The 22,050-nt window shown below is 42.7% G+C and overlaps 1 long non-coding RNA gene across 1 annotated transcript in view; it reads right to left on the bottom strand.

Moving 5' to 3' along the window:
• Positions 1 to 9,441: 9,441 nt before the first annotated feature.
• Positions 9,442 to 22,050, bottom strand: part of LOC132392858 (uncharacterized) — an 80,168-nt gene continuing 67,559 nt past the window's right edge. The window contains exons 2-4 of the long non-coding RNA XR_009511677.1: positions 13,843 to 13,923; positions 13,488 to 13,521; positions 9,442 to 13,377 (exon numbers count right to left, since the gene is read on the bottom strand). This is a non-coding gene — a long non-coding RNA (uncharacterized LOC132392858). The remainder of the gene's footprint in view (positions 13,378 to 13,487; positions 13,522 to 13,842; positions 13,924 to 22,050) is intronic.

Raw genomic sequence — 22,050 nt, 5'->3', positions numbered from 1 at the left:
GAGAATCTTCTGCCATGGGATAAAAAGGCAAGTGTTATGATTTGTAGCTCCAGAGACAAATCAAAAGGAAAACAAGGGAGTCTGGGGACGCTCGTGCTTTTGGTTCCTTCTTTTAGTGAGGTGCTCGCATATGATGTGGAGGCATAATGACATGTGCCATTTGCGTACTCTTATATATAACCCATATTGAATTATGTAAACAGAGGATGCTTAATCAAACAGTACATTTACAATATACTCAAATATTACTGAAATATTGAATAAGTGGAGGAAGGATGGGAAGGAGTAGGGTAGGGTGGCACAGAAGGTTACCTAAGTTTGTAAAATACAATGTTCCTATGATTCTGTTGTAGAATACCCAGCAGAATATGTGATGTTGTCCCTCCATTTTGTGTCAGGCCTCACCGTGGCGATGGAGAAAGCCAAAGATGAACAGGTTGGTGTAGGAATGGGAAAGGGAATTGAAATGGTTTGAAACAGTAACCTTTGTTTGAAACTGGCTGCAAAGGCACTTGTTCAGTTCTGTGTGCTTTACTGCTGCTGTTATCGAATGAACTTTACAGCGTCTGTGATGGATTTGATCCAAATTCTCTATATGTGGATTGCTGGCAGAGGTAGAGGCTGCTGGATATTGGTCAGAACAAGGAAATTTGGATCGTTTCCACTCATCAAGCTTGAAGTGTGGTACTGTGTTACTGTAACCCTTCATATGCCAGACTGAGATCAGTGAGGTTGGATCTGGTCCTGTCAGGTCTGTTTGGTTCAGAGCCTCAGCTGGAGCATTGGTGATTTTCTGCATGAGAAAGCTGTGCAAATCAGTAGAAGAATTAGAGGTGATGTTATATCTTAGAACAATACTAGGGTCGCTTCAATACGTAGAATAACATACATGGTATATGAATGACAAAGGCCAATGTTGACATCAGTATTTCTGGTACCTGGAACAATGAATTCTGGTGGTGAATGGGTGGCCCAGTAGCACAATACTATACAGTGCCCCTGACCTGTGTTGAACTCCTGCCTCTGTCTGTAAGGAGTTTTTACTCTACTTTCTCCCCGTGACTGTGTGGGTTTCCGCTGGGTGCCCTAGTTTCCTCCCACATTCCAAAGATGTACAGGTTAGTAAGTTAATTGGTCCCATGGGTGAAATTGGGCAGTGCACTCGGAATGGGCCAGAGGGGTCTGTTGCTGTGCTGGGTCTCAAAATATAGAATAAAATATCCTCCTGGTTGCTGTATGTATTGGACGCTACAGCGAGATCTCTGCTGGAGTATTTTGTGCAGTGCAAGGCTCAGGACTTCGATGTTATGGAGAGAGGCAGCATTAATTCACTGGGCTACTCCCGAGTACAAATGCAGTTTGGCTGTTGAATGCATCGTTGACTAGTGCTGTAGCGTGGCCAAAAAATATACTCTATAGAGAAATACGTAGAGAGCCTTTTAATCTGTCCTTTCATACCAAATTGCAGTTTGCCGCTTGAGGTGTTAAATATGAAGTGGCTGGGTCCGACCAGCATAAAGAACAAGATAAAAATCCCCCAAAAGATTAAACACTTCAGCAGATCAAAGAACAACAGGGACAATGATAAGGACTTTGAAAGAGGCTGTCGATTTGTAAATGGAATTAATTATATCATATACAAGGTAGTTGATTAAGACACTTAAGAATGGAGACACCAGCCCTTTGGCCCATCTAGTCAATGCTAAACTATTATTCTGCCTCCTCCCATCGACGTGCTCCTGGAACGTAGCCCTCCATACCTCCTCCATCCTCATACATATTCAAACTTCTCTTCAATCACACCACCCTCCACACCTCTGCTGGCAGCTTGGTCCACACTCGCCTCATCCTCCGAGTAAAGAAGTTCCTCCCCAAGTTTCCCTTAAATATTTTTTCCTTTCGCCCTTAACCCATGTCCTCTTCTCCTAGTCTCACCCAACCTCAGTGGAAAAAGCCTGTACGCATTTACCAGAACTATATCCTGTGTAATTTTGTACACCAGTTGTAACAGAATGTCATAAGATGGTGTAACTGTTATGGTTTGTAACTCCAAATCATAAAAAACTAATTGAAAGCAAACCAAGAGAGCTGAGAATGCTGATCTAACTGTTTTTATTTGAGGTGAGGCATGCACTTATCACCCGGTAGTGTCATGGTGTGTGCAACTTACATATTCTTACATATAGCCTGTAACAAATTATTTCAATAATGCTTAATCAAACAATATTCTTACAATATTACTCAAATGCTATTGAAATACTAAATATGCAACGCTCCTCCCTGCTTAGCGATAAACTACTATATACAAACACTCACAGCATAATAAATTTTAAATTGTCCCGTTCAGACCAGAAGATTTAATCTCTGTGGAGGATTTCTTACTCTTGAGGGATAAAGTCTTTGCTGACAAGGGGGATCACTCTGTGTGATAGTTGAGGCTGTGAAACAATCTCAGGCTCCAGGACCTATCGTGCGGTGGTTGTAGCCGTTGACTCTGGGACCGCAGGAAGTGGATCTGACTGCACTGAACACCTTTCTTATGAATGTGCAGCCATCTCAAACACTGCGTGGCAAGCTTCACTGGATAAAATGGATCATGATGTGCGAATACAGTGTCTGACTTCACCATTTTCTCTACCTTTTGGAAATCCACCTCAAACTGTTTTGTCCATTGCCATTTCTTCCCAATCTGCAGCAATGGGTTCTGAGGGGTGGAGCACAGTAACCAGGTTTGACAGGACACTGTTATAGTCATTGACAAATCCTAAAAAGGACCACAACTGTGACACGTCCTTTGCCTTTGGGGCATACACCACTGCTTGACTTTTCTCAGCACCCTTGTGTAATTCTTCTGTGTTGATGGTGTGACCACAGTAAGTGATGCTTGGTTTAAGCAATTTACACGTGTTGTGTTGTGCTCTGAGCCTGTAATATTCTAACCTTTTCAACATTGGCTTGAGATTCTCACCATCCTCACCAGTAACAATGGTGTCATCCAGGTAACACTGAGTACCTGGGCAGTCTTGGAGCACCTGGCCCATAGCTTTTTGCCAGAGTGCAGATACAGATGCCACTCATAAGCCTATTATTGTGATAAAGCCCTTTGTGAGCATTTATTGTGAACAAAACTTTGGACTTTTCTTCCACCTGTAGGTGGGTCTCAGCTAAATCCACTTTGCTGAAGTGTTTCCGTCCAGAAAGGTTTGGAGAGATATCATCTATCCTGGCCAGAAGGTATTGATCTACTTTCAATACTCGCTTGAGGGTGACCTTAACCTCACCACAAATCCTGACAGACCTATTATTCTTGGCCACTGGGACTACTAGTGTTGCTCATGGGTTCCACTTAAACTTGGGAAAGAATTCCTTCAGCCTCCAGGAAATGCAGCTCACTGGCTACTTTTTTACGGATGGTGGAATGAACCAGATGGGCTTGGTAAAGCTTGGGTGTGGCATTTTCATTTAACACTATTTTACCCTTGATACGTCTGAGTTTTCCGATAACATCCTTGAGCACTGCTGTGGTACAATCCTGTACCTTTCTTAGTTTGCTTTTGGTGACTGTATTGCAGGGGGATGTGGTATGCAAATGGTAGATGGATTTCCAATCAAGTTGTAGTTGTCTCAGCCAATCATGGCCCCACAATGCTGGCACTCCTGTTTTTACCACATACAATCCCAATGTGGCTTGTCGGTTGTTGTATTTCACAGTTATGAATATCATTTCCACAGGAGTGATCATTTTCTCCAGTATAAATTCATAATTGGATATCTGTGGACCTCTGCTCAGCATCTTTGAAATGTTCAAACTCATTTTGTGGAATGATTAATTTTCCATCACTTATAGTGTAATCCAAATTGCTTGGCTCCTGTTTGTTTTCACGTTGCAAGTCTGAAGGCTACTCAGTTTCGTACCACTCTCATCATGATCAAAACTTTCATCAACAACATGCAGATTAAGGCTCTTTTGAAACTGCAACTTCACTTCTCATCTTTATCTCTTCACTGTGCAGTCCATTTATTTTTGTCTGCTGACGTGCTCTTTGTATGTGTCCTATTTTGTTGTATTTTCTTCAAGTTCTCCATTTAAATCTCCATTATTCTGGTGTATGTGAGCGACAACGATAACACAGTTTGTTCATCCAGGCAGGTTTCTGTTCAGACATTGCAATTTTGTTCACTCTCACTTTCATTCCAGACTGCAGATCGACTGACTCTGTCTGCTGTTTCCATTGATACAGCTATTTCAACTGCTCTTTTAAATTTAAGCTGCGCTTCAGTTAGGAGCTGCTTTTGAATTCTTTATTGAAAGATTCCATAAACTAAATGATCTCTATGTCCATCATTAAGCCCATTACCGACTGACAATGTTCAGACAATCTCTTCAATTCATCTGCGAATGCTGAAATGGACTCACATTTCATTTATGAAACCTAAGGTGTTATGAGGTCAGTAATGGGTTCAGTTCTTAATGTTCCTGCATTACCTTCATGAGATTAGCAAAGCTCATTTTGGATAGTTTGGTTGGAAAAGTCAAACTTCTAAGGAATCTATATGTCTTTAAATCCAGCGCACTCAGCAAAATCAGTACTCGCTTTTCATTGCCTATTTAATTTGTTTTAAAATACTGCTCAATCACTCAGTATACAATATCTAGGTGCTTCTTGTAAAATTGAACATATCCATCTTTCTGATGTAGCTAGCCACCTCTGTTTTTTTAAAATTCATGATTATTATTACCCAATACTCACTGCTTTTCAACCTGTAAATTTGTCCATTTTCTGCCATTTCTTTAAACTCACTCGTCTTTCCTTTTCTGAAGAAACATGTGCTGTGCTGTTTGTTTCAAACTTGAATGTCTTGATGCACTTTTTAAAAACTTGAATGTCTCGCCGTGCTTCAACAGGCAGCATCCGGTTCATTTAAAACTTCTTCATCATCACTGTTATGTTTCGTAACTCCAAAACATTGCAATTAATTGAAAAGAAAACAAGAGAGCCAGGAATGTGAGCCTAACTTCATTTGAAGCAAGGCACACACTTCTAACATGGTAGTGTCATGGCATTTGCAATTCGCGCATCTTTACATGAGACCCGTAGTGAATTATTTAAAGAAACAAGAACACTTACTCAAAATATCTGTACTTTTCCCTTTCAGGGCTCTTTTGAAGACCCTGACCTGGAGTTACACGCTGACTTCAGTTCTTTGCGGGAATGGTACCTGTTCTTGGGGTCTCACTACTGGCCGCTTTTCCATAGGCCAAGGACGCGGCCTAGAAGATTAGCCCCCTTCACGGTTCCAGGATTTCTTGGCTCTGGAGGTGGGTTCTGCCTCCGTCTGGTGTGTCACGGGAGACGGAAGATTGAAAGCAGCAAGCGGGCTGCTGGCCGTGTGCCCAGAGACCTGAGTTCTTCGGAAACAGAGCTCGGAAAAAGCAACACAATAGATTTTAACATAGTAAATCAGTGAGTTGTTTGTTATGTCTCCCCTCTCGCTGTGAGATAGGGACACCTCTTTTTCTCTTATTAGGGAGAGAGAGAGAGAGCCTGTGATATGTCGAATACCGGGTGAATGAGTAGTCTTTGGGGTACTGCAAGTCTGTATCTTTATTGATGCTTTGCTGCACGCTTGAGTGCTTGGTGGGGGTGCCGATGCTTTTTTGCTGGGGGGGTCATTGCTTTGATGCTGCTTATGCATGGGAGGGGGAGCTTTGGGGTTCTAGCATTTAACGGTCATTCATTCTTTGGGGCACTTTTCTGTTTTTGTGAATGTTTGTGAAGAAAAATACTTTCAGGATGTATATTGACATTAAATATACCTTTGAAAATACATATTTACAATATTACTCAAATACTACTGAAATATTAAAAACACAAAAGTAATTGTCGAATTAGTTATATTGTTAATGAGAAAAAAGCCTACAGAAAGTAGTGACACAGCTGAGTTCATCACGGGTAAAGTCCTCCCCGGCTTTGAGCACATCTACACGGAGCTTTGTTGCAGGAAAGCAGCATCCATCATCAAGGACCCCCACCACCCAGGCTCTGCTCTGGTCTCGTTGCTGCCATCCGGAAGGAGGTACAGGAGCCTTAAGACCTACACCACCAGGTTCAGGAACAGCTATTACCCTTCAATATCAGGCTCCTGAAACCAGACTGGATAACTTCACTAACTGATTCCACAACCTATGGACTCGCTTTTGGATTTCTACAACTCATTTTCTCAATAGTTATTTACTTATTTGTTTGTTTGTTTTTGTATTTGGACAATTGGTTGTCTTTTGCATATTGGTTGCTTGTCTTTGTTGTCTATAGTTTTTCACTGATTCTATTGTGTTTCTTTACTGTGAATGCCCGCAAGGAAATGAATCTCAGGCTTGTATGCGATGACGCAAGGTACTTCGATCATAATTTTACTTTGAAGTTTTTGTACTTTGAACTTTGAGTAATTGCAGTTGAGGAAAAGGACAGTGTTAGAACTCCCGAAAAAAATATTTTGAATTGGGAACAGCAAAACTCCAAGTAGGTAAAATTACAGTGATGAAGAAAGTAACAGAATGAAAGAGACACAGAGCTCAGGGACTTGCATTTTCTGTCCCAGAAGACTGTGGATCTGCTTGCTATTGTACTGCAAAACTGCTAGCTTCAGAAACCATCCTCTTAGATTGGAACATTACTCTGCTTCTTAAGTGGGAGGGAGGAATGAGTGAATTATAAAACAGTTAGGCTGATATCTGTTGTTGTGCTTTTATGTCTGTCTATAATTAAGGGCTGAGTGACTGAACACATTAAAACTTGTCAATTTGTTAGGAAAGTCAGCTTGAAACTTTCAGGGCTGACAAAACCTGATTGAAACCTTTAAGAAGGTAATTTAGTTAATGGACAGGAGAGTGGACATCTTTGGATTTTATATGGACTTCCAGAAGTAATTCAATAGGTCATTCTGAGAATTTTAGATTAAAGTGAAGCTCATGAGATCGACGATAGTTTATTGACCTAGCTGGCAATTTGGCTGAACAGCAGGAAACTCAGAAAAGATAGAGTGAGCACTTACTTAAAAGTGCCAAAATGCCAAAATGTGAGTTTGCCAATGAGGCAAAGATGGATGGATTCTGGGCACTGTAGCTGGTAGCATTAAATTACACAGTTATTCATTGAACAACTGGGCAGGACTGAGGGAAATTGATTTCAGTTCAGCCAAATAGGAAGTCATTCACTTTGAATCAAGCAGTGACAGGAGAAAGGACTCCCTAAATTGTACAAAGTGTGAAGCAATGGAGGTCCAAAGACGCTGATTTGGAGCTACAGTGCGGAACGGGTCCTTCCAACCCAACAAGCCACTTAGCCTAATCACAGGACAACTTACAATGACCAATTCACCTGCTAACTGGTATGTCTTTGGACGGTGGGAGGAAACACGTGGTTCATGGGGAGAACATACAAACTCCTTGCAGACAGCACTGGAATCAAACTCCAAACTCCAGAACACCAAGCTGTAATAATGTCGCACTACCTGCTAAGCTGTTATGGAACCACAAGTGCTTGGAAGCAATGTACCTGATTTTCAGTCTATGAAATGTGAATACTCATAATAATTAATTGAATGCTGTCACTTCTTTTAAGAAACACACACAAAATGCTGGAGGAGCTCAGCATGTTTGCTAGCATTATGGAAAAGAGTACAGTCGATGTTTTGGACCGAGACCCTTCGACTGTGCTCTTTTCCATAGATGCTGCCTGGTCTGCTGAGTTCCTCCAGCATTTTGTGTGTGTGGCATGGATTTCCAGCATCTGCAGATTCTCTCCTGTTTGTGGCTTATTTTAAAAAGACTGAACTGGGTTAAAAGTTATGCTACAAACTTGTGAAGATCTGGAGAGACAATTCTGGGCACAGCATTTGAGGAAAGATGTATAGATTCTGAGGAAATGCAGCATAGATTCACTGGGTACCCTCACTGTAACTAGCACCATGTGTGAATATAGATGCTAGGGTGAGTTCTCTGGAAGAGAAAATGGAAATTCATCAACAAAGTACTTTTGAGCAAAGCTAAATTTTAATCCTGTAATTCACAGACTTAATTCAATCTGATTTTAATTGGAATGAAACTTTGCAATGCTCATTCTGATAATGGAGATAACTTATGAAATTATCAAAAGACTGTGATGCAGATGTTTCTACTGAAAATAAATGGAGCCCCTAAGAGTTTATAACTCCCAGTATTGAAGATTATATCTGATAGAGTTGTTTAGGTCAGTATAATGCAGTATAAGTGGGTCAAGTTTCGAAGTTGCAGAGATAGCATAAGCATCAGGAACCAAGGGGGAAATGGGACTCTATTGTTAGCCAGCACAGGTTAAAGAGACCAGCAAGCAGCATCCTCGAAGATCTCATTGAGCTGAGCAGCGTGTGTGAGAGGGTAAGTCACTGTCAGTGCTTTGGGTCAAAGAATGCAATCTCCTCTGTGTCCAAACAAGGGGAAGGTTTGGAATTATGAAATGAGACAGAGAGGATTGTTTAGGTTTTTGCAAATAAAATGAAGTGAGGCAATTAATGCTTATTGAAACCCTTAACACTGAACTCCAAAACCTGAAACAGAAAAGCATGCTGAAAATCCTTACCTTACAACATCATCAGACCAGACTCTTAAAGCGAAACCACAGCTCAAAGTCAGAGGTTGTGAATTGTGTTCATTTCTCCCAATTACGTCACCCTACACAGGCACCACCACCCCCTAGAATTCAGCAAAGCCAATGTTATGAGCCTGTAGGGAGCTCGGACGAGCTGCCTGGCTCACAAGCTGTGTTCCACGGCTGGAGGAACCGCTGGTGCCTCCAGAGATATGTTGACACACTCATGGTCATCTTGTGATGTCAGGGGCATGGTAGCGGAATACTCCAATTCCAGGTGGGCTGGTTTAAAACGATCAACCAAAGTAAGTTCTGGTTTACTCCACTTATCTATGATAAAAGTTTCTTCATTCTTTTCCCCCCATTCCAAAACGCCCAACGGGCCATGGTAACAGAGACTAAGGGGACGTTGATGTGTGTCATGGCAGACAAAAACAAATGAGGTAGAACGTAGGTCAAAAGGAACCCAAGAGTGCTGTACACCATGGTGGGAGGTAGGAAAAGGTGAAAAGGAATTGAATTTACTGAGGAGGCTGGAACGCTGTTGAGAGGCTGACCAGATGGTCATGGCATCAGGAATGAAGCCTGTATACCAACTCACTCACAGTCCAATCAGGCACATCCTTTCTGAGGCCATGCCAGAGAAACTTCAGTACAAACAGTCTCTGTGAGGCCTTCTGGCCCGGATGTGACAGGCCATGCCACAGAAACTTCAGTACAAACAGTCTCTGTGAGGCCTTCTGGCCCGGATGTGACAGGCCATGCCACGGAAACTTCAGTACAAACAGTCTCTGTGAGGCCTTCTGGCCCGGATGTGACAGGCCATGCCACAGAAACTTCAGTACAAACAGTCTCTGTGAGGCCTTCTGGCCCGGATGTGACAGGCCATGTAGAGGGTAGAAAACAGTCCGTCTCCAGCTGATGGGCACGATGAGGCGAGGGAGACCGGTTGAGACATTGCACAGAGAAAACCCAGCTTCCTCGAACTTAATGTCAGCCAATTGCAGGCCCGTGACTGATGTTCGGTAAGCCTGGACCTTGGGGTCAGAAACCTGGTCAGCTGCCATGCCAGCATAATCAACCCCTAGGCGTACGGCCTCAATGGCTGGTTCTGAGAGACAATTGGCATTATTTTTTCCCTTGATATGTTGTCTATCAGTAGTAAACTTGGATTTGTAGGCCAGGGGGTGTTACTGCCCTGCAGACCAAGGGGCTGAAATTTTGGCCATCAGGTGCATGAGGGATCAGTGGCCAACAAGTCCTGTGAAATGGCGACCCTCTAGAAGAAAACAAAAAGAGCGGATATGTGGTACTTGACCCTATGTTTTGTGACTGTAGTGGAGAATGTGGGCTTAGTGAGGTTTGGGAATTCGCCCAGCAGTTGAGTAAACTCACATGAGGTTGCGCTTGACATAGTTGTTAAGGGGAACTTACTGGGAGAGCAGGTTAACTACACAAAGTCCTTGACATCTACAAGCCGGCAATTCTTAAGTTCAACTAATAGTCCTTGGGCACACAGGACATCGGCACCAAGCAGAGGTCTAGCCACTTTAGCCAGGATGATGTCCCATGTGTAATGTTGCCCACTGAAGCGCAGTGTCTCCTGCCATGTCCCGCAAGTCTGGATCCTGCTGCTGTTGATGGCTTCCAGTGAGGTTTCATCACTCTATCCCTTCTCATCGATAGGCGATGCTGGCAGCACACCCACATGAGCACCCGTGTCACACGGGAAGCGTGGCCCTGAAATGCTGTCCATGAAGAACGGTGTTCACAGACTTCTGATGTCCCGATGCACTGGCACTGTCAAAGCTCAAAGGTGGTCAGTGCTTCCTAGCGTTTGTACCACACCGACCTGGCGTTGTCTGTCTTGCAGCCACGGGCATCCTAGTGTTGGGAGCCTTGCTGACCAGGCTTACCGAGGTAGAGAGAAGAGGAATGGTGCATCACTGCCTAGCTGAGCGCAGACTATCAGCCATTTCGCTAGCTCCCTATAGTCCAACGTGGGTGTATTAGTGAGGGCTATGTGAACTTGATTGCATTTGCTGCATGAAGAGTTCTTTAAAAATAAAGCAAGGATGGTGATTGCCCAGGAGAGACGGAATGTGGTCCACTAACTCTGAAGGCTGAGCATTGCTGGGACCAGGCAAGGACGACACCTGTTTGATGTGCTCAGACATGGATAGTCTACGACAGGTGAGTTTTCAGCGATTGGTATTTATCATGTTCATGAGCTTCAAGCAGACTCTCCACCCTCACTACTGCAGAATCGCTGAGCAATGCTACTATGTAGTAGGATTTGGTGTCGCCCACAGAGATATCTCACAGATCGAACTGGGCCTCAGCGTTGGCATTCTGCTCCCAAAACTCCAGCAGTTTCAAAGTGATTGTGTTGGCTGACATGACATGTTCGATAACTCTGGAAACATCCCAGAACATTGGGGTCACTAATTTAGGTTTTTGCAATAAAGCAAACTGAGGTGTTTTATGCTGAGTGAAACTAGGCAACACAATTTACTGAACTGCAAAACCTGAAACACCAAAGCAAGCTAAAATCTTCATGTAACAATGTCATCACGTCAGACCAGCCTCTTAAAGTGAAACCCAAGTCAATGTCAGTGGTTGTGAATTATGCACATTTTCCCTAATTACGTCACCCTACAATGGACCAAGAGAGCTAAAGGGCCAAAATGGAAGACCATTTAGAGATTATTACATCTTCCTGCTACATTGGACCTTTTGCAGTTTGCTTATTGTTCAGATTGGTCCACTGATTTTGCCATAGCCCCTGTATTCTACTCCATCCTGTCACCCCTGGAAAATAGTGCCTCATATGGCAGGATGCTTTTTACTGACTTCAGCTCGGCATCTGATTTGATCACCTCGCAGAAGATGCTGGGTAAACTGTCCTCAATAGGTCTCAAAACTTCTCTCTGTAACTGCATCCTGGACATCTTGGCAGAAAGGCCACAGCCAGTCTGTGTTGGCTGAAACATCTCCAGCTCGATCACACTGAGCACTGGTGCTCCCCTGGGCTGCAAGTTCAGCCCACTGCTCTTCACACTGTTGACTGCACTGGTAGATGCAGTGCAGACCAAAGCATTAAGTTCACTGATGCCACAACAGAATGAAAATCAGGTTTATTATCACTGGCTTGTGTTGTGAGATCTGTTACCTTAGCAGCAGCAGTTCAATACAATACATAATAAAGAAGGAAAAAGTAAAGGAAATATTGAACTCTCACCCATTATTTTTGGACTTGTTCCAAACTTCAGGCATACTGGAGTGATATTTTGGGTGAAATAGAAAAGATTCTGAAGATGGAGCTTGAACTGGACCCAGTGTCTTAGGCTTACCCAGCAGTCATATTATTAATGCACATCAGAAAAAACTCTATAACATTCTGACTTTTGTGCGAGGAAGAACATTTTACTTTGTTGGATGTCCGATAAGGCCCCTGGACTTTCTGGTTGGCATAAATTAATCATGGAGTACATTCTTTTGGACTTTTTAACATGTATGGTACAACTCAAAAAGCAAATAATTTGCATAAAACATAGTAACCTTTTCTACAATATGTTGATGTAAACCTGTCTGCTATACTGATAAGGGCTTTTGTATAGGATATTGTGGTGATGTCTGTAAGATGTTAGCAACAAAGGGCCACTTGCAGGACCCCTTGGGTGAGGAAGGTGATAGAGACAAATTCATTTTCTCCCTAAGCAGAGGGCAATCAGTGACCTTCTGAGGATTGAGGGCTTCCTTCAGTGTCTGGTTTGTCTAAGACTATTCCCGAAATGAATGATTATTATGCGAGTAGCAGTGAAAACTCGATCATCAACTGAACTATTCTTTGCCATTCTGATTCTGGTTCCGCAGCAGTGTTTTCTGGCAATGTGACAGAGCAGGTGGGCTCTTCTGCAATGCTTCCAGCAACTGGAGAGATGGGTGAGCATTGCAAATTGGTATTGTATGCTGCGTCCCGCACATCCTGAAATGCAGGCTTGACTCTTCCAACATCAGGAAATCCACATTTGGCAGAGAAGGAGCAGGCAGAGGAGCAGCCGGGCAGGTTGATCACAACAAGCTTTTTGGCAGAGGTGTACAAACCTGATTAATTAGTCTTCTGTTGGAACAAAGGGCTTGAGTGGCATCAAAAAGGAGCACCTGCATGTAGCAGAATTTGGACAATATTCACTTTTGGCAATTGAAATTCACTGCATACAAGGGGCCAGACTGTAACCACACTCAAAGCTGAACCTCCAATCCTAGCTTCCCATCAATGAGCTCCCCAATCAATGTATGGGAGACTACAATTACCGGCAGGTTAATTGGACTGGACATATAAAGACTGCAATTACCAACGCCATTGAATACTGACGAGAAACTGAACTCTTGATTTCCCCAAAAACTTTCCAACAATTCCAAGCCACAAGTAAGAAACATGATGGAATTTTCACCACTCCCTTTAGGTAAATACAGCTGAGGACACGGCAACCCATTTTGACTGTCAACCCATCCAGCAACTTAGGAATTTGCTTCCACCACCTTCAGCACGTTGTCGATGGAGTATGCCCCACCTGCGGCAATTCACCTGGGCTTCTTTGTTGGCATCTACCAAGTACTTTTGGCTATGTCCATCCAGATAGATAAGCCCAGGAAGTGTACAGGAATACCGGCAGCAGAAATTTCATCTCTTATGCAACATGGAAATGTCCTCTCTTGCTCTGTTGTTGCCAGAATACATGCATCCCTTTAGAAATTAAAAATAAAGAGAGAAGTATCCCCAGTTCACCATGGCTCCATTAAAATTCCACTGTTATCCCGAGCATATTTCGAATATGAAAAATCAGATCAACTTACAAATTGTATCTGTACATCCAATCACAGAGTCAGCCTACAGTCATTAACATACTTAAAGATTAGCTTTATCTGTGGTATGGACATCAAAACATACAATGAAATGCATTATTTGCCTCAAGTTAAATTAGTGAATTTTGAGCTGGGCTGCCTGCAAGTGTCGACACGTTTCCATTGCCAATACAGCATACCCACATCTCACCAACCCTAATCCTAATCATGCATCTTTTGAATATAGGAGGAAGCTGGAACACCCTGAGGAAACCCACACAGTCACAGGGAGAATGTACAAATCCTTACAGACAGCAGCGGGAATCGAACCCCAGTGACGATCAATGGTGTTGTAGATTGCACTCACCGTTTTGCTGCTGTGCCAGCCCCGTCTTGTACATACCCTTTGTGTTCGTTTTCCATGTACTTTGCCCAAGCTACTGTACCTCTGCAATGGTTCAAAGAACATTCACTATCAAAGTATGTATCCATTATACAACCTTGAGATTCCTTTCTTACAAGCAGTCGTAAAACAAAGAAACCCTAAAGAACCCATTAAAGAAAGAAGATTGTCAAACACCCAATGTGCTCAGGAAAATTATCTGTACAATCACAATCACAAAACAAATCACGTAAACAACAAACACAAGCAAATAGCATTCTGAACTGAAGTCCACAAGATGGTCTGTCCACAGATCTTTAGTTCAGTCAGAACCGAGCAGCAAGCTGTCCCTCACCTCGGGCCCAGACACACTGACCTTTTCAATCTGGCCTGGCATCTAAATTGTCATCCAAACATCGGGTTCTGTCGCTTCGACACTATCCAGGGCCTGGACCCCACCGCCTCGATTCAGCCTGTATCCGATCTTTCTGATTCGGCCCACCGCATAATTCAATCAAGCCTCGGTTCAACTGTTGAAGCAGGGTTAGTGGAAAGCTGCTCGGTTATAACATGACAGATCGGAACCTTGGAGGTCCGGCTTTGCCTTAACCAGCTCTACTCACAGACAGGGCTAGGTGGCTGATGAACATCAGCGAGGCATGGGTGGAAAATCACTTGTACAATCACAAAAATTGTCATTTGAAGTGTAACTGATGTGTGCTCAACAGACTGAATGCCACTCCTTGGCATTCTTTCTATAATTGCAGCCAACTTTTGGAGAACAGATTGTAGGTCCCTTGACCGTACCTTCATAATAAGGTGAAGCTCAAATTTTAGAATGCTACAGGTAGCCAGTGAAGCCCAGGGTTATTTGATTCTGTTGCCTTCCTAGTTTATGGTCCTGAGGTGGACTGGAAGTGAGTAGTTGTCACTCCACATTTGAGAACATTGCTTTCCTTTACATTATGCAGAGTATAGAATAAATATGTATTATATTATGTAAAATATTGAATATGCAACAGGACAGCACAGTTCAGGCCCTTCAGCCACGATGCTGTGCTGACCCTTTAGCCTACTCTAAGATCAATCTAAGCTTTCCCTTCTCATTAACCCTCCATTTGAGCCTATCTAAGATGTTCTTAAATGTCCCTAATGTATCTGCCTCTACCACCAACACTGGCAATGTATTCCACACACCCACCTCTCTCTGCATAAAAATAACTACCACTGGCATCCCCCCCCCCATACTTTTCTCCAAACACCTTACCCACCGTATTAGCCATTTTCACCTTGAGAAAAAGTCTCTGGCTGCCCACTCTATGTCTGCCTCTTATCGTCTTGGTCACCTCTCATCCTCTTTCACCCCAAAGAGAAACGCCCAATCTGTCCTCAGAAGATGGGCCCTCTAGTCCAGGCGGATCCTAGTAAACCTATTTTGTGCCCTTTGCTTCTGCATCCTTCCTAAAATCAGGAGATCAGAACTGAACACAATACTCCAAGTAAATGAAGGAATGGAAAATTGCTAATGTCACTCCACTCTTCAAGAAAGGAGGGAGACAGAAGAAAGGAAATTATAGACCATTTAGTCTGACTTCAGTTGTTGGGAAGTTGTTGGAGTTGATTGTTAAGGATATGGGTTTGGGATACCTGGAGGCACATGGTAAAATAGGCCATAGTCAGCATGGTCTCCTCAAGGGAAAATTTTGCTTGACAAGTCTGTTGGAATTCTTTGAAGAAACAACAAGCAGGATAGACAAAGGAGAATCAGTTGATGTTGTGTACTTGGATTTTCAGAAGGCCTTTGGCAAGGTGCCACACATGAAGCTGCTTAACAAGTTAAGAGCTCATAGTATTACAGGAAAGATACTAGCATGAATAGAGCATCGGCTGATTGGCAGGAGGCAAAGAATGGGAATAAAGGAAGCCTTTTCTGATTGGCTGCCGGTGACTAGTGGTGTTCCACAGGGGTCTGTGTTGGAACCGCTTCCTTTCACATTATATGTCAATGACTTGGATGATGGAGTTGATGGCTTTGTGACAAAGTTTGCAGATGATACAAATGTAGGTTGAGAAGCAGGTAGTTCTGAGGAAGTAGCTACAGAAATACGTAGAGTGATTAGGAGAATGGGCAAAGAAGCAGAAGATGGAATACAGTATCAGGAGATATATGGTCATGCACTTTGGCAGAAGCTATAAAAGAGTAGACTATTTTCTAAAAGGAGAAAAAATTCAAATCTCTGACATGCAAAGGGACTTTGAAGTTCTTGTGCAGGATTCCCTAAAGGCTAATCTGCTGGTTGAGTCTGTGGTGAGGAAGGCAAGTGCAATGTTAACTTTCATTACAAGAGGACTAGAATATAAAAGCAAGGATGAAATGTTGAGCAACACACACAAAATGCTGGGGAGACTCAGCAGGCCAGGCAGCATCTATGGAAAAGAGTTCAGTCCATGTTTTGGAAGGGTCCCTGCCCGAAATGTCGACTGTACTCTTTTCCATAGATGCTGTCTGGCCTGTTGAGTTCCTCCAGCATTTTGTGTGTGTTAGTCAGATTTCCAGCATCTGCAGGTTTTCTCTAGATGTAGATTGAGGCTTTTAAATCACTGGTGAGGCCTCACTCAGAGTGCTGTGAGCAGTTTTGATCCCCTTATCTAAGAAAGGATGTGCGGACATTGGAGAGGGTTTATGAAAATGATTCCAGGATTGAGCGGCTTGTCATATGAATAGCATTTGATGGCTCTGGACCGGTATTCACCAGGATTCAGAAGAGTGATGGGTGACCTCGTTGAAACCCATCGAATGTTGAAAGGCCTTGATAGGGTGGATGTGTAGAGGATGTTTTCTATGGTGGGGGAGTCCAAGATCAGAGGACACAGCCTCAGAATAGAGGGCTGTTCTTTTAGAATGGAGATGAGGAGGAATTTCTTTAGCCAGAGAGTGGTGAATCTGTGAAATTCTTTGCCACAGGCAGCTCTGAGGGCTGAGTCTTTATGTATATTTAAGGTAGAGATTGATAGATTCTTATTTAGTCAGAGCATGAAGGGATACGGGGAGAAGGCAGGAAATAGGGGCAGAGAGGGAAAATGGATCAGCCATGATGAAATGGTGGAGCAGACTCAATGGACCAAATGGTCTAATTCTGCTCCTATATCTTATGGTCTAAATTTTGTAAGTTAAATTTAAGTTCATGGGAGAATAACTGATGAAAGGAAATTATGTTTATAGCTGTTAAATGCTGAGTTACAACAGATTGATGAGTTAATTAATCACTATAGATTACCCCGAGCACAGGTGAGTGGTAGGAGAATCAGTGTAGAGTTAAAGAATCTGGAAGAAAGAATAATTTACAGGGAAATAAATGGAACAATGGAATTGGGCATAGTCCAAATAGCCACCTTCTGTGTCATAAGGAAATATCAGAACGATGTTATTTCACTTGAATCTAGACATGCTTGAATAGTCTTATTGAACATAGCTTTAATTCAATCTATATTTCAATAGATTTGCTCATAACCTTCTTTGATCATGCTTGTTACAATCCATTATCATCATATTTGTCTCTTTCCAATACCCACCCCATCTTAATCCTCTTAGAGGGCCTTCAAGAGCAAATCTGTTTCTCCTTGGTTATTTAAAATTAGATTAGGCCATGAGAACTAGTAATCCGTGTCAGCTGCCAACCAGACTTCAACGGCTTAATTTAAGCAAAATAAAAAGAATATTTTGTTACAATTTATGGCTTCCTGGGATAATAAAATTAAAAGTAAATGTATTACAAGACTACAAATACACTGCAGTTATTCACCTGGGCTACTAAACCGACAATCCCTACCTCTAGCGACAAGGGCAACAATTGTAGGGGGAACACGTTCCCTTTGAAGGTACACAGCAGCCTGACTTTCTAGCATGTCACTGTTCCCTCATGGTCACTGGAAATGTCTCAATGGCAGTAAGACCACCTTGGTTCAGAAGGTAGTCAATGATCACCGACTCAGAAGCAGCCCATACCTGGCCGATGAATGCTAACACTGCCAGCAACAACCAGATCCACAGAATGAATAAACAAACAAGAACATGACCTAAAGCACTTATTCATAAAATACCAGGAAAAGGTCTTTGCATTGGCACTCCACCTCGCTCAGTTTCTCATGATGCTTAAATACTAATCCCTAATTTATTAGCCCATTTTCATTCGGAATTGCACCTGGATCTAGCCAATTAGCTCCAGTGGGAAATGCAATTATTCTTTTAATATCTCATTACAGAAACATGTTGGTTATTGCAATCAAATTAATCCTTCCCAGGGGAGAATTATAGAAGTTTACAATACAGAAATCCATTCAGTCCATCGTTCTTGTGCTAGCTCTTTGGAAGTTCTATGCAATTAGTCCTCTCCCTTTGCTACCTTCTTCGTACGTAGCCAGGTTGCTTTTGGGTAAGTCTGGGTCTGTTTTCACCAAACCCAATGGAAGGTTACTGACCAGAAACGTCTTCTCAGTTTTTTGCTTTATGGTTGCTATATGCCTTATTGAGTTTTTCTAGCATCTCCTTACGTATACCCATAGCTCTTCAACTACGTATTGTAAATTTGAGGTTACTTTCTGCCACTGGAACTACTTTTTCCTCATTTACTCTATTAAAGCTCCTTATAACTACGAACATGTCACTCACACCTTCTTGTAACCTCCTCTGCTCCATGAAGAATAATGCTGTTTTATTAGCCTGTCTGCATCTTTGCCCCTGCACTCTCCAAATCTTTACAGCCTTCCCAAACTCTTGAGAACTGAACACAGTCCTCCACCTATCAGTCCTAACACGATAGTTAACTTCCAAGCCTCTTCAAGATTCATAATAACTGGGAATTCTCATGTTTACTAGCATTATTGGCAATATCTGGCTGTACTGATGAATGGTATGAAACTCTCTGCTGAGCCCCATTAAAGATCAAAACTGCTGCAAGAGCCTTCAATCTAACATGTCAACACTCTCTCTCCGTAGGTGCTGCCCAGCTGCTGGGTGCTTCCTGCATTTCTGTTTCGCGTTAATATTTCCATAATCCATGGCTCCTTGATTTTTCCAACAGAAAGGTTAACTGCTTTGGCAAACCCTTTAAACTGAACTCTATCCTCCAACATTACTGATGCTGGAATCTGGGGAAAAAAAATCTGCTGCAAGGACGCAACAGGCCAGGCAGTTTCCATAAAAGGAAATGTTTTGGGTCAAGATCCTTCATCTAGATTGGACTACTTTATGTCGGAAAATTTCTTTGTACAATTAATAGGACAAATTTTGTAACTACACTCAGTGGCCACTTTATTAGGTACACCTGCTCGTTAATGCATGTATCCGAGCAGGCAATCGTGTAGCAGCAACTCAGTGCATGAAAGCAAGAGGTTCAGTTACCGAGCAGACCAAATATCAGAATAGGGGAAGAAATGTAATCTGAATAACTTTGGCCATGGAATGATTGTCGGTATCAAACTGGGTGGTTTGAGTATCTCAGAAACTGCTGATCTCCTGGGATTTTCACACACACCAGTCTCTAGAGTTTACAGAGAATGGTGTGACAATCAAAAACCATCTAGTGACTGCCAGTTCCGTGGGTGAACACACCTTGTTCATAGGAGAAGTCAGATCAGGGTGTGGTTCAAACTGACAGGAAGGTGATACTAACTCAAACAACTGTGGTGTGCAGAAAAGCATCTCTGAATGCACAGCACATCCAACCTTTAAAGTGGAAGGGCTACAGCAGAAGACCACAGCGGCTTCCACTCCTGTACTTCATGAAGTGGCCCATGAGTGCAGTTTTTTGAGCAAAAATGTGCAGATGTTGAATTCTCTCCATTATCTGCCGACATATTTTAAATTTGCTTTGCATCTTTTTATTCTCCTCTGCTTCTAATTGCTGGTATTTTACCCCGACAGCTTTGGTCTGCATGCTGTCATGGAATTAACCTCTGTTCCCTTCAACCCTAACCCTCCCTGCAACATAAATGACAGGTCTGATGAGCTGTCCTCGACACAAATGTAATGTCCTGCTGCTGCAAAACAACAAATTTCTCAACATATGTCAATGAAATTAGATCTGATTCTGAAGAAATGCAAAAGCAAAAAGCAAATTAATTGAAATTGGTTTATTACTGTCACATGCACCATTGTACAGTCACTATCTTGTTTTCCACGCTGTCCATACAGACCATTTCATTCTGACAGTGAACTGAGGCAGTGCAAGGGAAAACAATGGTAAAATGCAGAATAAAGAGTTGTGGTACAGAAAAAAACTGCAAGGCCAAGGTACAATAAGGTGCAAGGTCATAGCAAAGTTGTGTGTCCATCTCATCCAATAGTCTTGTAACAGCAGGACAGAAGCAGACCTTGAGCCCAGTGATATGTGCTTTGCCTGATGGGTGTGGGGGAGGATTCTGGAGTGGGTGGAGTCTTGGATTACGCTAGCTGCTTTAGGAAGGCAGTGAGAAGGGTAGAGAGATCCCACGGAGAGGAGTCTGGTTCCCATGATGTGCTGAGTTGTGTCCACAACCCCATGCAGCTTCTTGCAATCTCCGGCAGAGCAGTTCCTTAAGTTCTGGTGCAGCGGTAAAGGATGCTTTCTATGGTTCATCAATAAAGATTGGTGAGGGCCAATGGAAAACTGCCAAATTCTTCTAGCCTCATGAGGAAGTAGAGTTGTTAGTGAACTTCCTTGGCCATGGCCTCTACCTGGTTGAACCAGAACAGGCTGTTGGTTATGTTTAGGTGATAGCCGGATTTTCTCATGCTGGACGCTGTTATTGCCTGGCAATCGTGCTGCGCGACTACTACTTCTCATCTATCAGCCCAGGCCTGGATATTGTTGCCATCTGGGTGTGGACTACTCCATACCTGAGTAGTTACCAATGGTGTTGAACATTGGGCAGACATCGACAAAGATTCCTCCACCTCACATTGATGAAGCAGCTGAAGCTGGTTGGGCCTGGGACGCTCCCCTGAGGAACTCCTGAAGAGACGTCCCATGGCTGAGATTACTGGCCTCCAACCACCACAACCATCTTTGTGCCAGGTATGATTCCCAACAGTGGTGAGGTTTCCCTGATTTCTATTGATTCCACCTTAGTCAAGGATCCTTGATGCCACTACTTGATGCGATCAAATGCTGCCTTGACCTTTGCAAGAAATATGAGGTGATTTTAACTTTCCACATATTGACTGGGATTCCCTTACTGCAAGAGGACCAGATGGGATTGAGTTTGTCAATAGTGTTCAGGAAAGTCTCCTTAATCAGTATGTAAAAGTCACAATGAGAGAGTGTGCAATATTTAATTCCCTAACAGGGAATGAGACTGGGCAGGTGACAAAAGTTTGTATAGGGGAACACTTTGCACCTGGTGATCATAATGTCATTAGTTTCAAGGTAATTATTGAAAAAGGTCTAGTCCATGGGCAGAGATTCTAAATTTTGATGGTATCAGAAAGATTTGGCAAATGTAGATTGAGACAGGCTGTTTTCTGGAAAAGGTATATTTGGTAAGTGGAGGCCTACAAAAGTAAAAATTTGAGAGTATAAAACTCGTACAGATATGTGCCTGTCAGAATAAATAACTGTATAACCATATAACAATTACAGCATGGAAACAGGCCACCTCGGTCCTTTTAGTCTGTGCCAAATGATTACACTCACCTAGTCCCACCGACCTGCACTCAGCCCATATCCCTCCATTCCTTTCCTGCCCATATACCCATCCAATTTTTTTTAAATGACAATATCGAACCTGCCTCTACCACTCCTACTGGAAGCTTGTTCCACACAGTACCACTCTCTGAGTAAAGAAGTTCCCCCTCGTGTTACCCTTAAACTTTTGCCCCTTAACTCTCAAATCATGTCCTCTTGTTTGAATCTCCCTTGCTCTCAATGGAAAAAGCCTATCCATGTCAACTCTATCTATCCCTCTCGTAATTTTAAATACCTCTATCAAGTTCCCCTTCAACCTTCTACGCTCCAAAGAATAAAGACCTAACTTGTTCAACCTTTCTCTGTAACTTGGGTGCTGAAACCCAGGTAACATTCTAGTAAATCTCCTCTGCACTCTCTCTATTTTGTTGACATCTTTCCTATAATTCGATGACCAGAACTGTATACAATACTCCAAATTTGGCCTCACCAATGCCTTGTACAATTTTAACATTACATCCCAACTTCT

Source organism: Hypanus sabinus, chromosome 4, assembly GCF_030144855.1.
Source record: "Hypanus sabinus isolate sHypSab1 chromosome 4, sHypSab1.hap1, whole genome shotgun sequence".
In the NCBI taxonomy this organism is placed as follows: Eukaryota; Metazoa; Chordata; class Chondrichthyes; order Myliobatiformes; family Dasyatidae; genus Hypanus; species Hypanus sabinus.
This window is presented reverse-complemented; position numbering and strand designations above follow the sequence as displayed.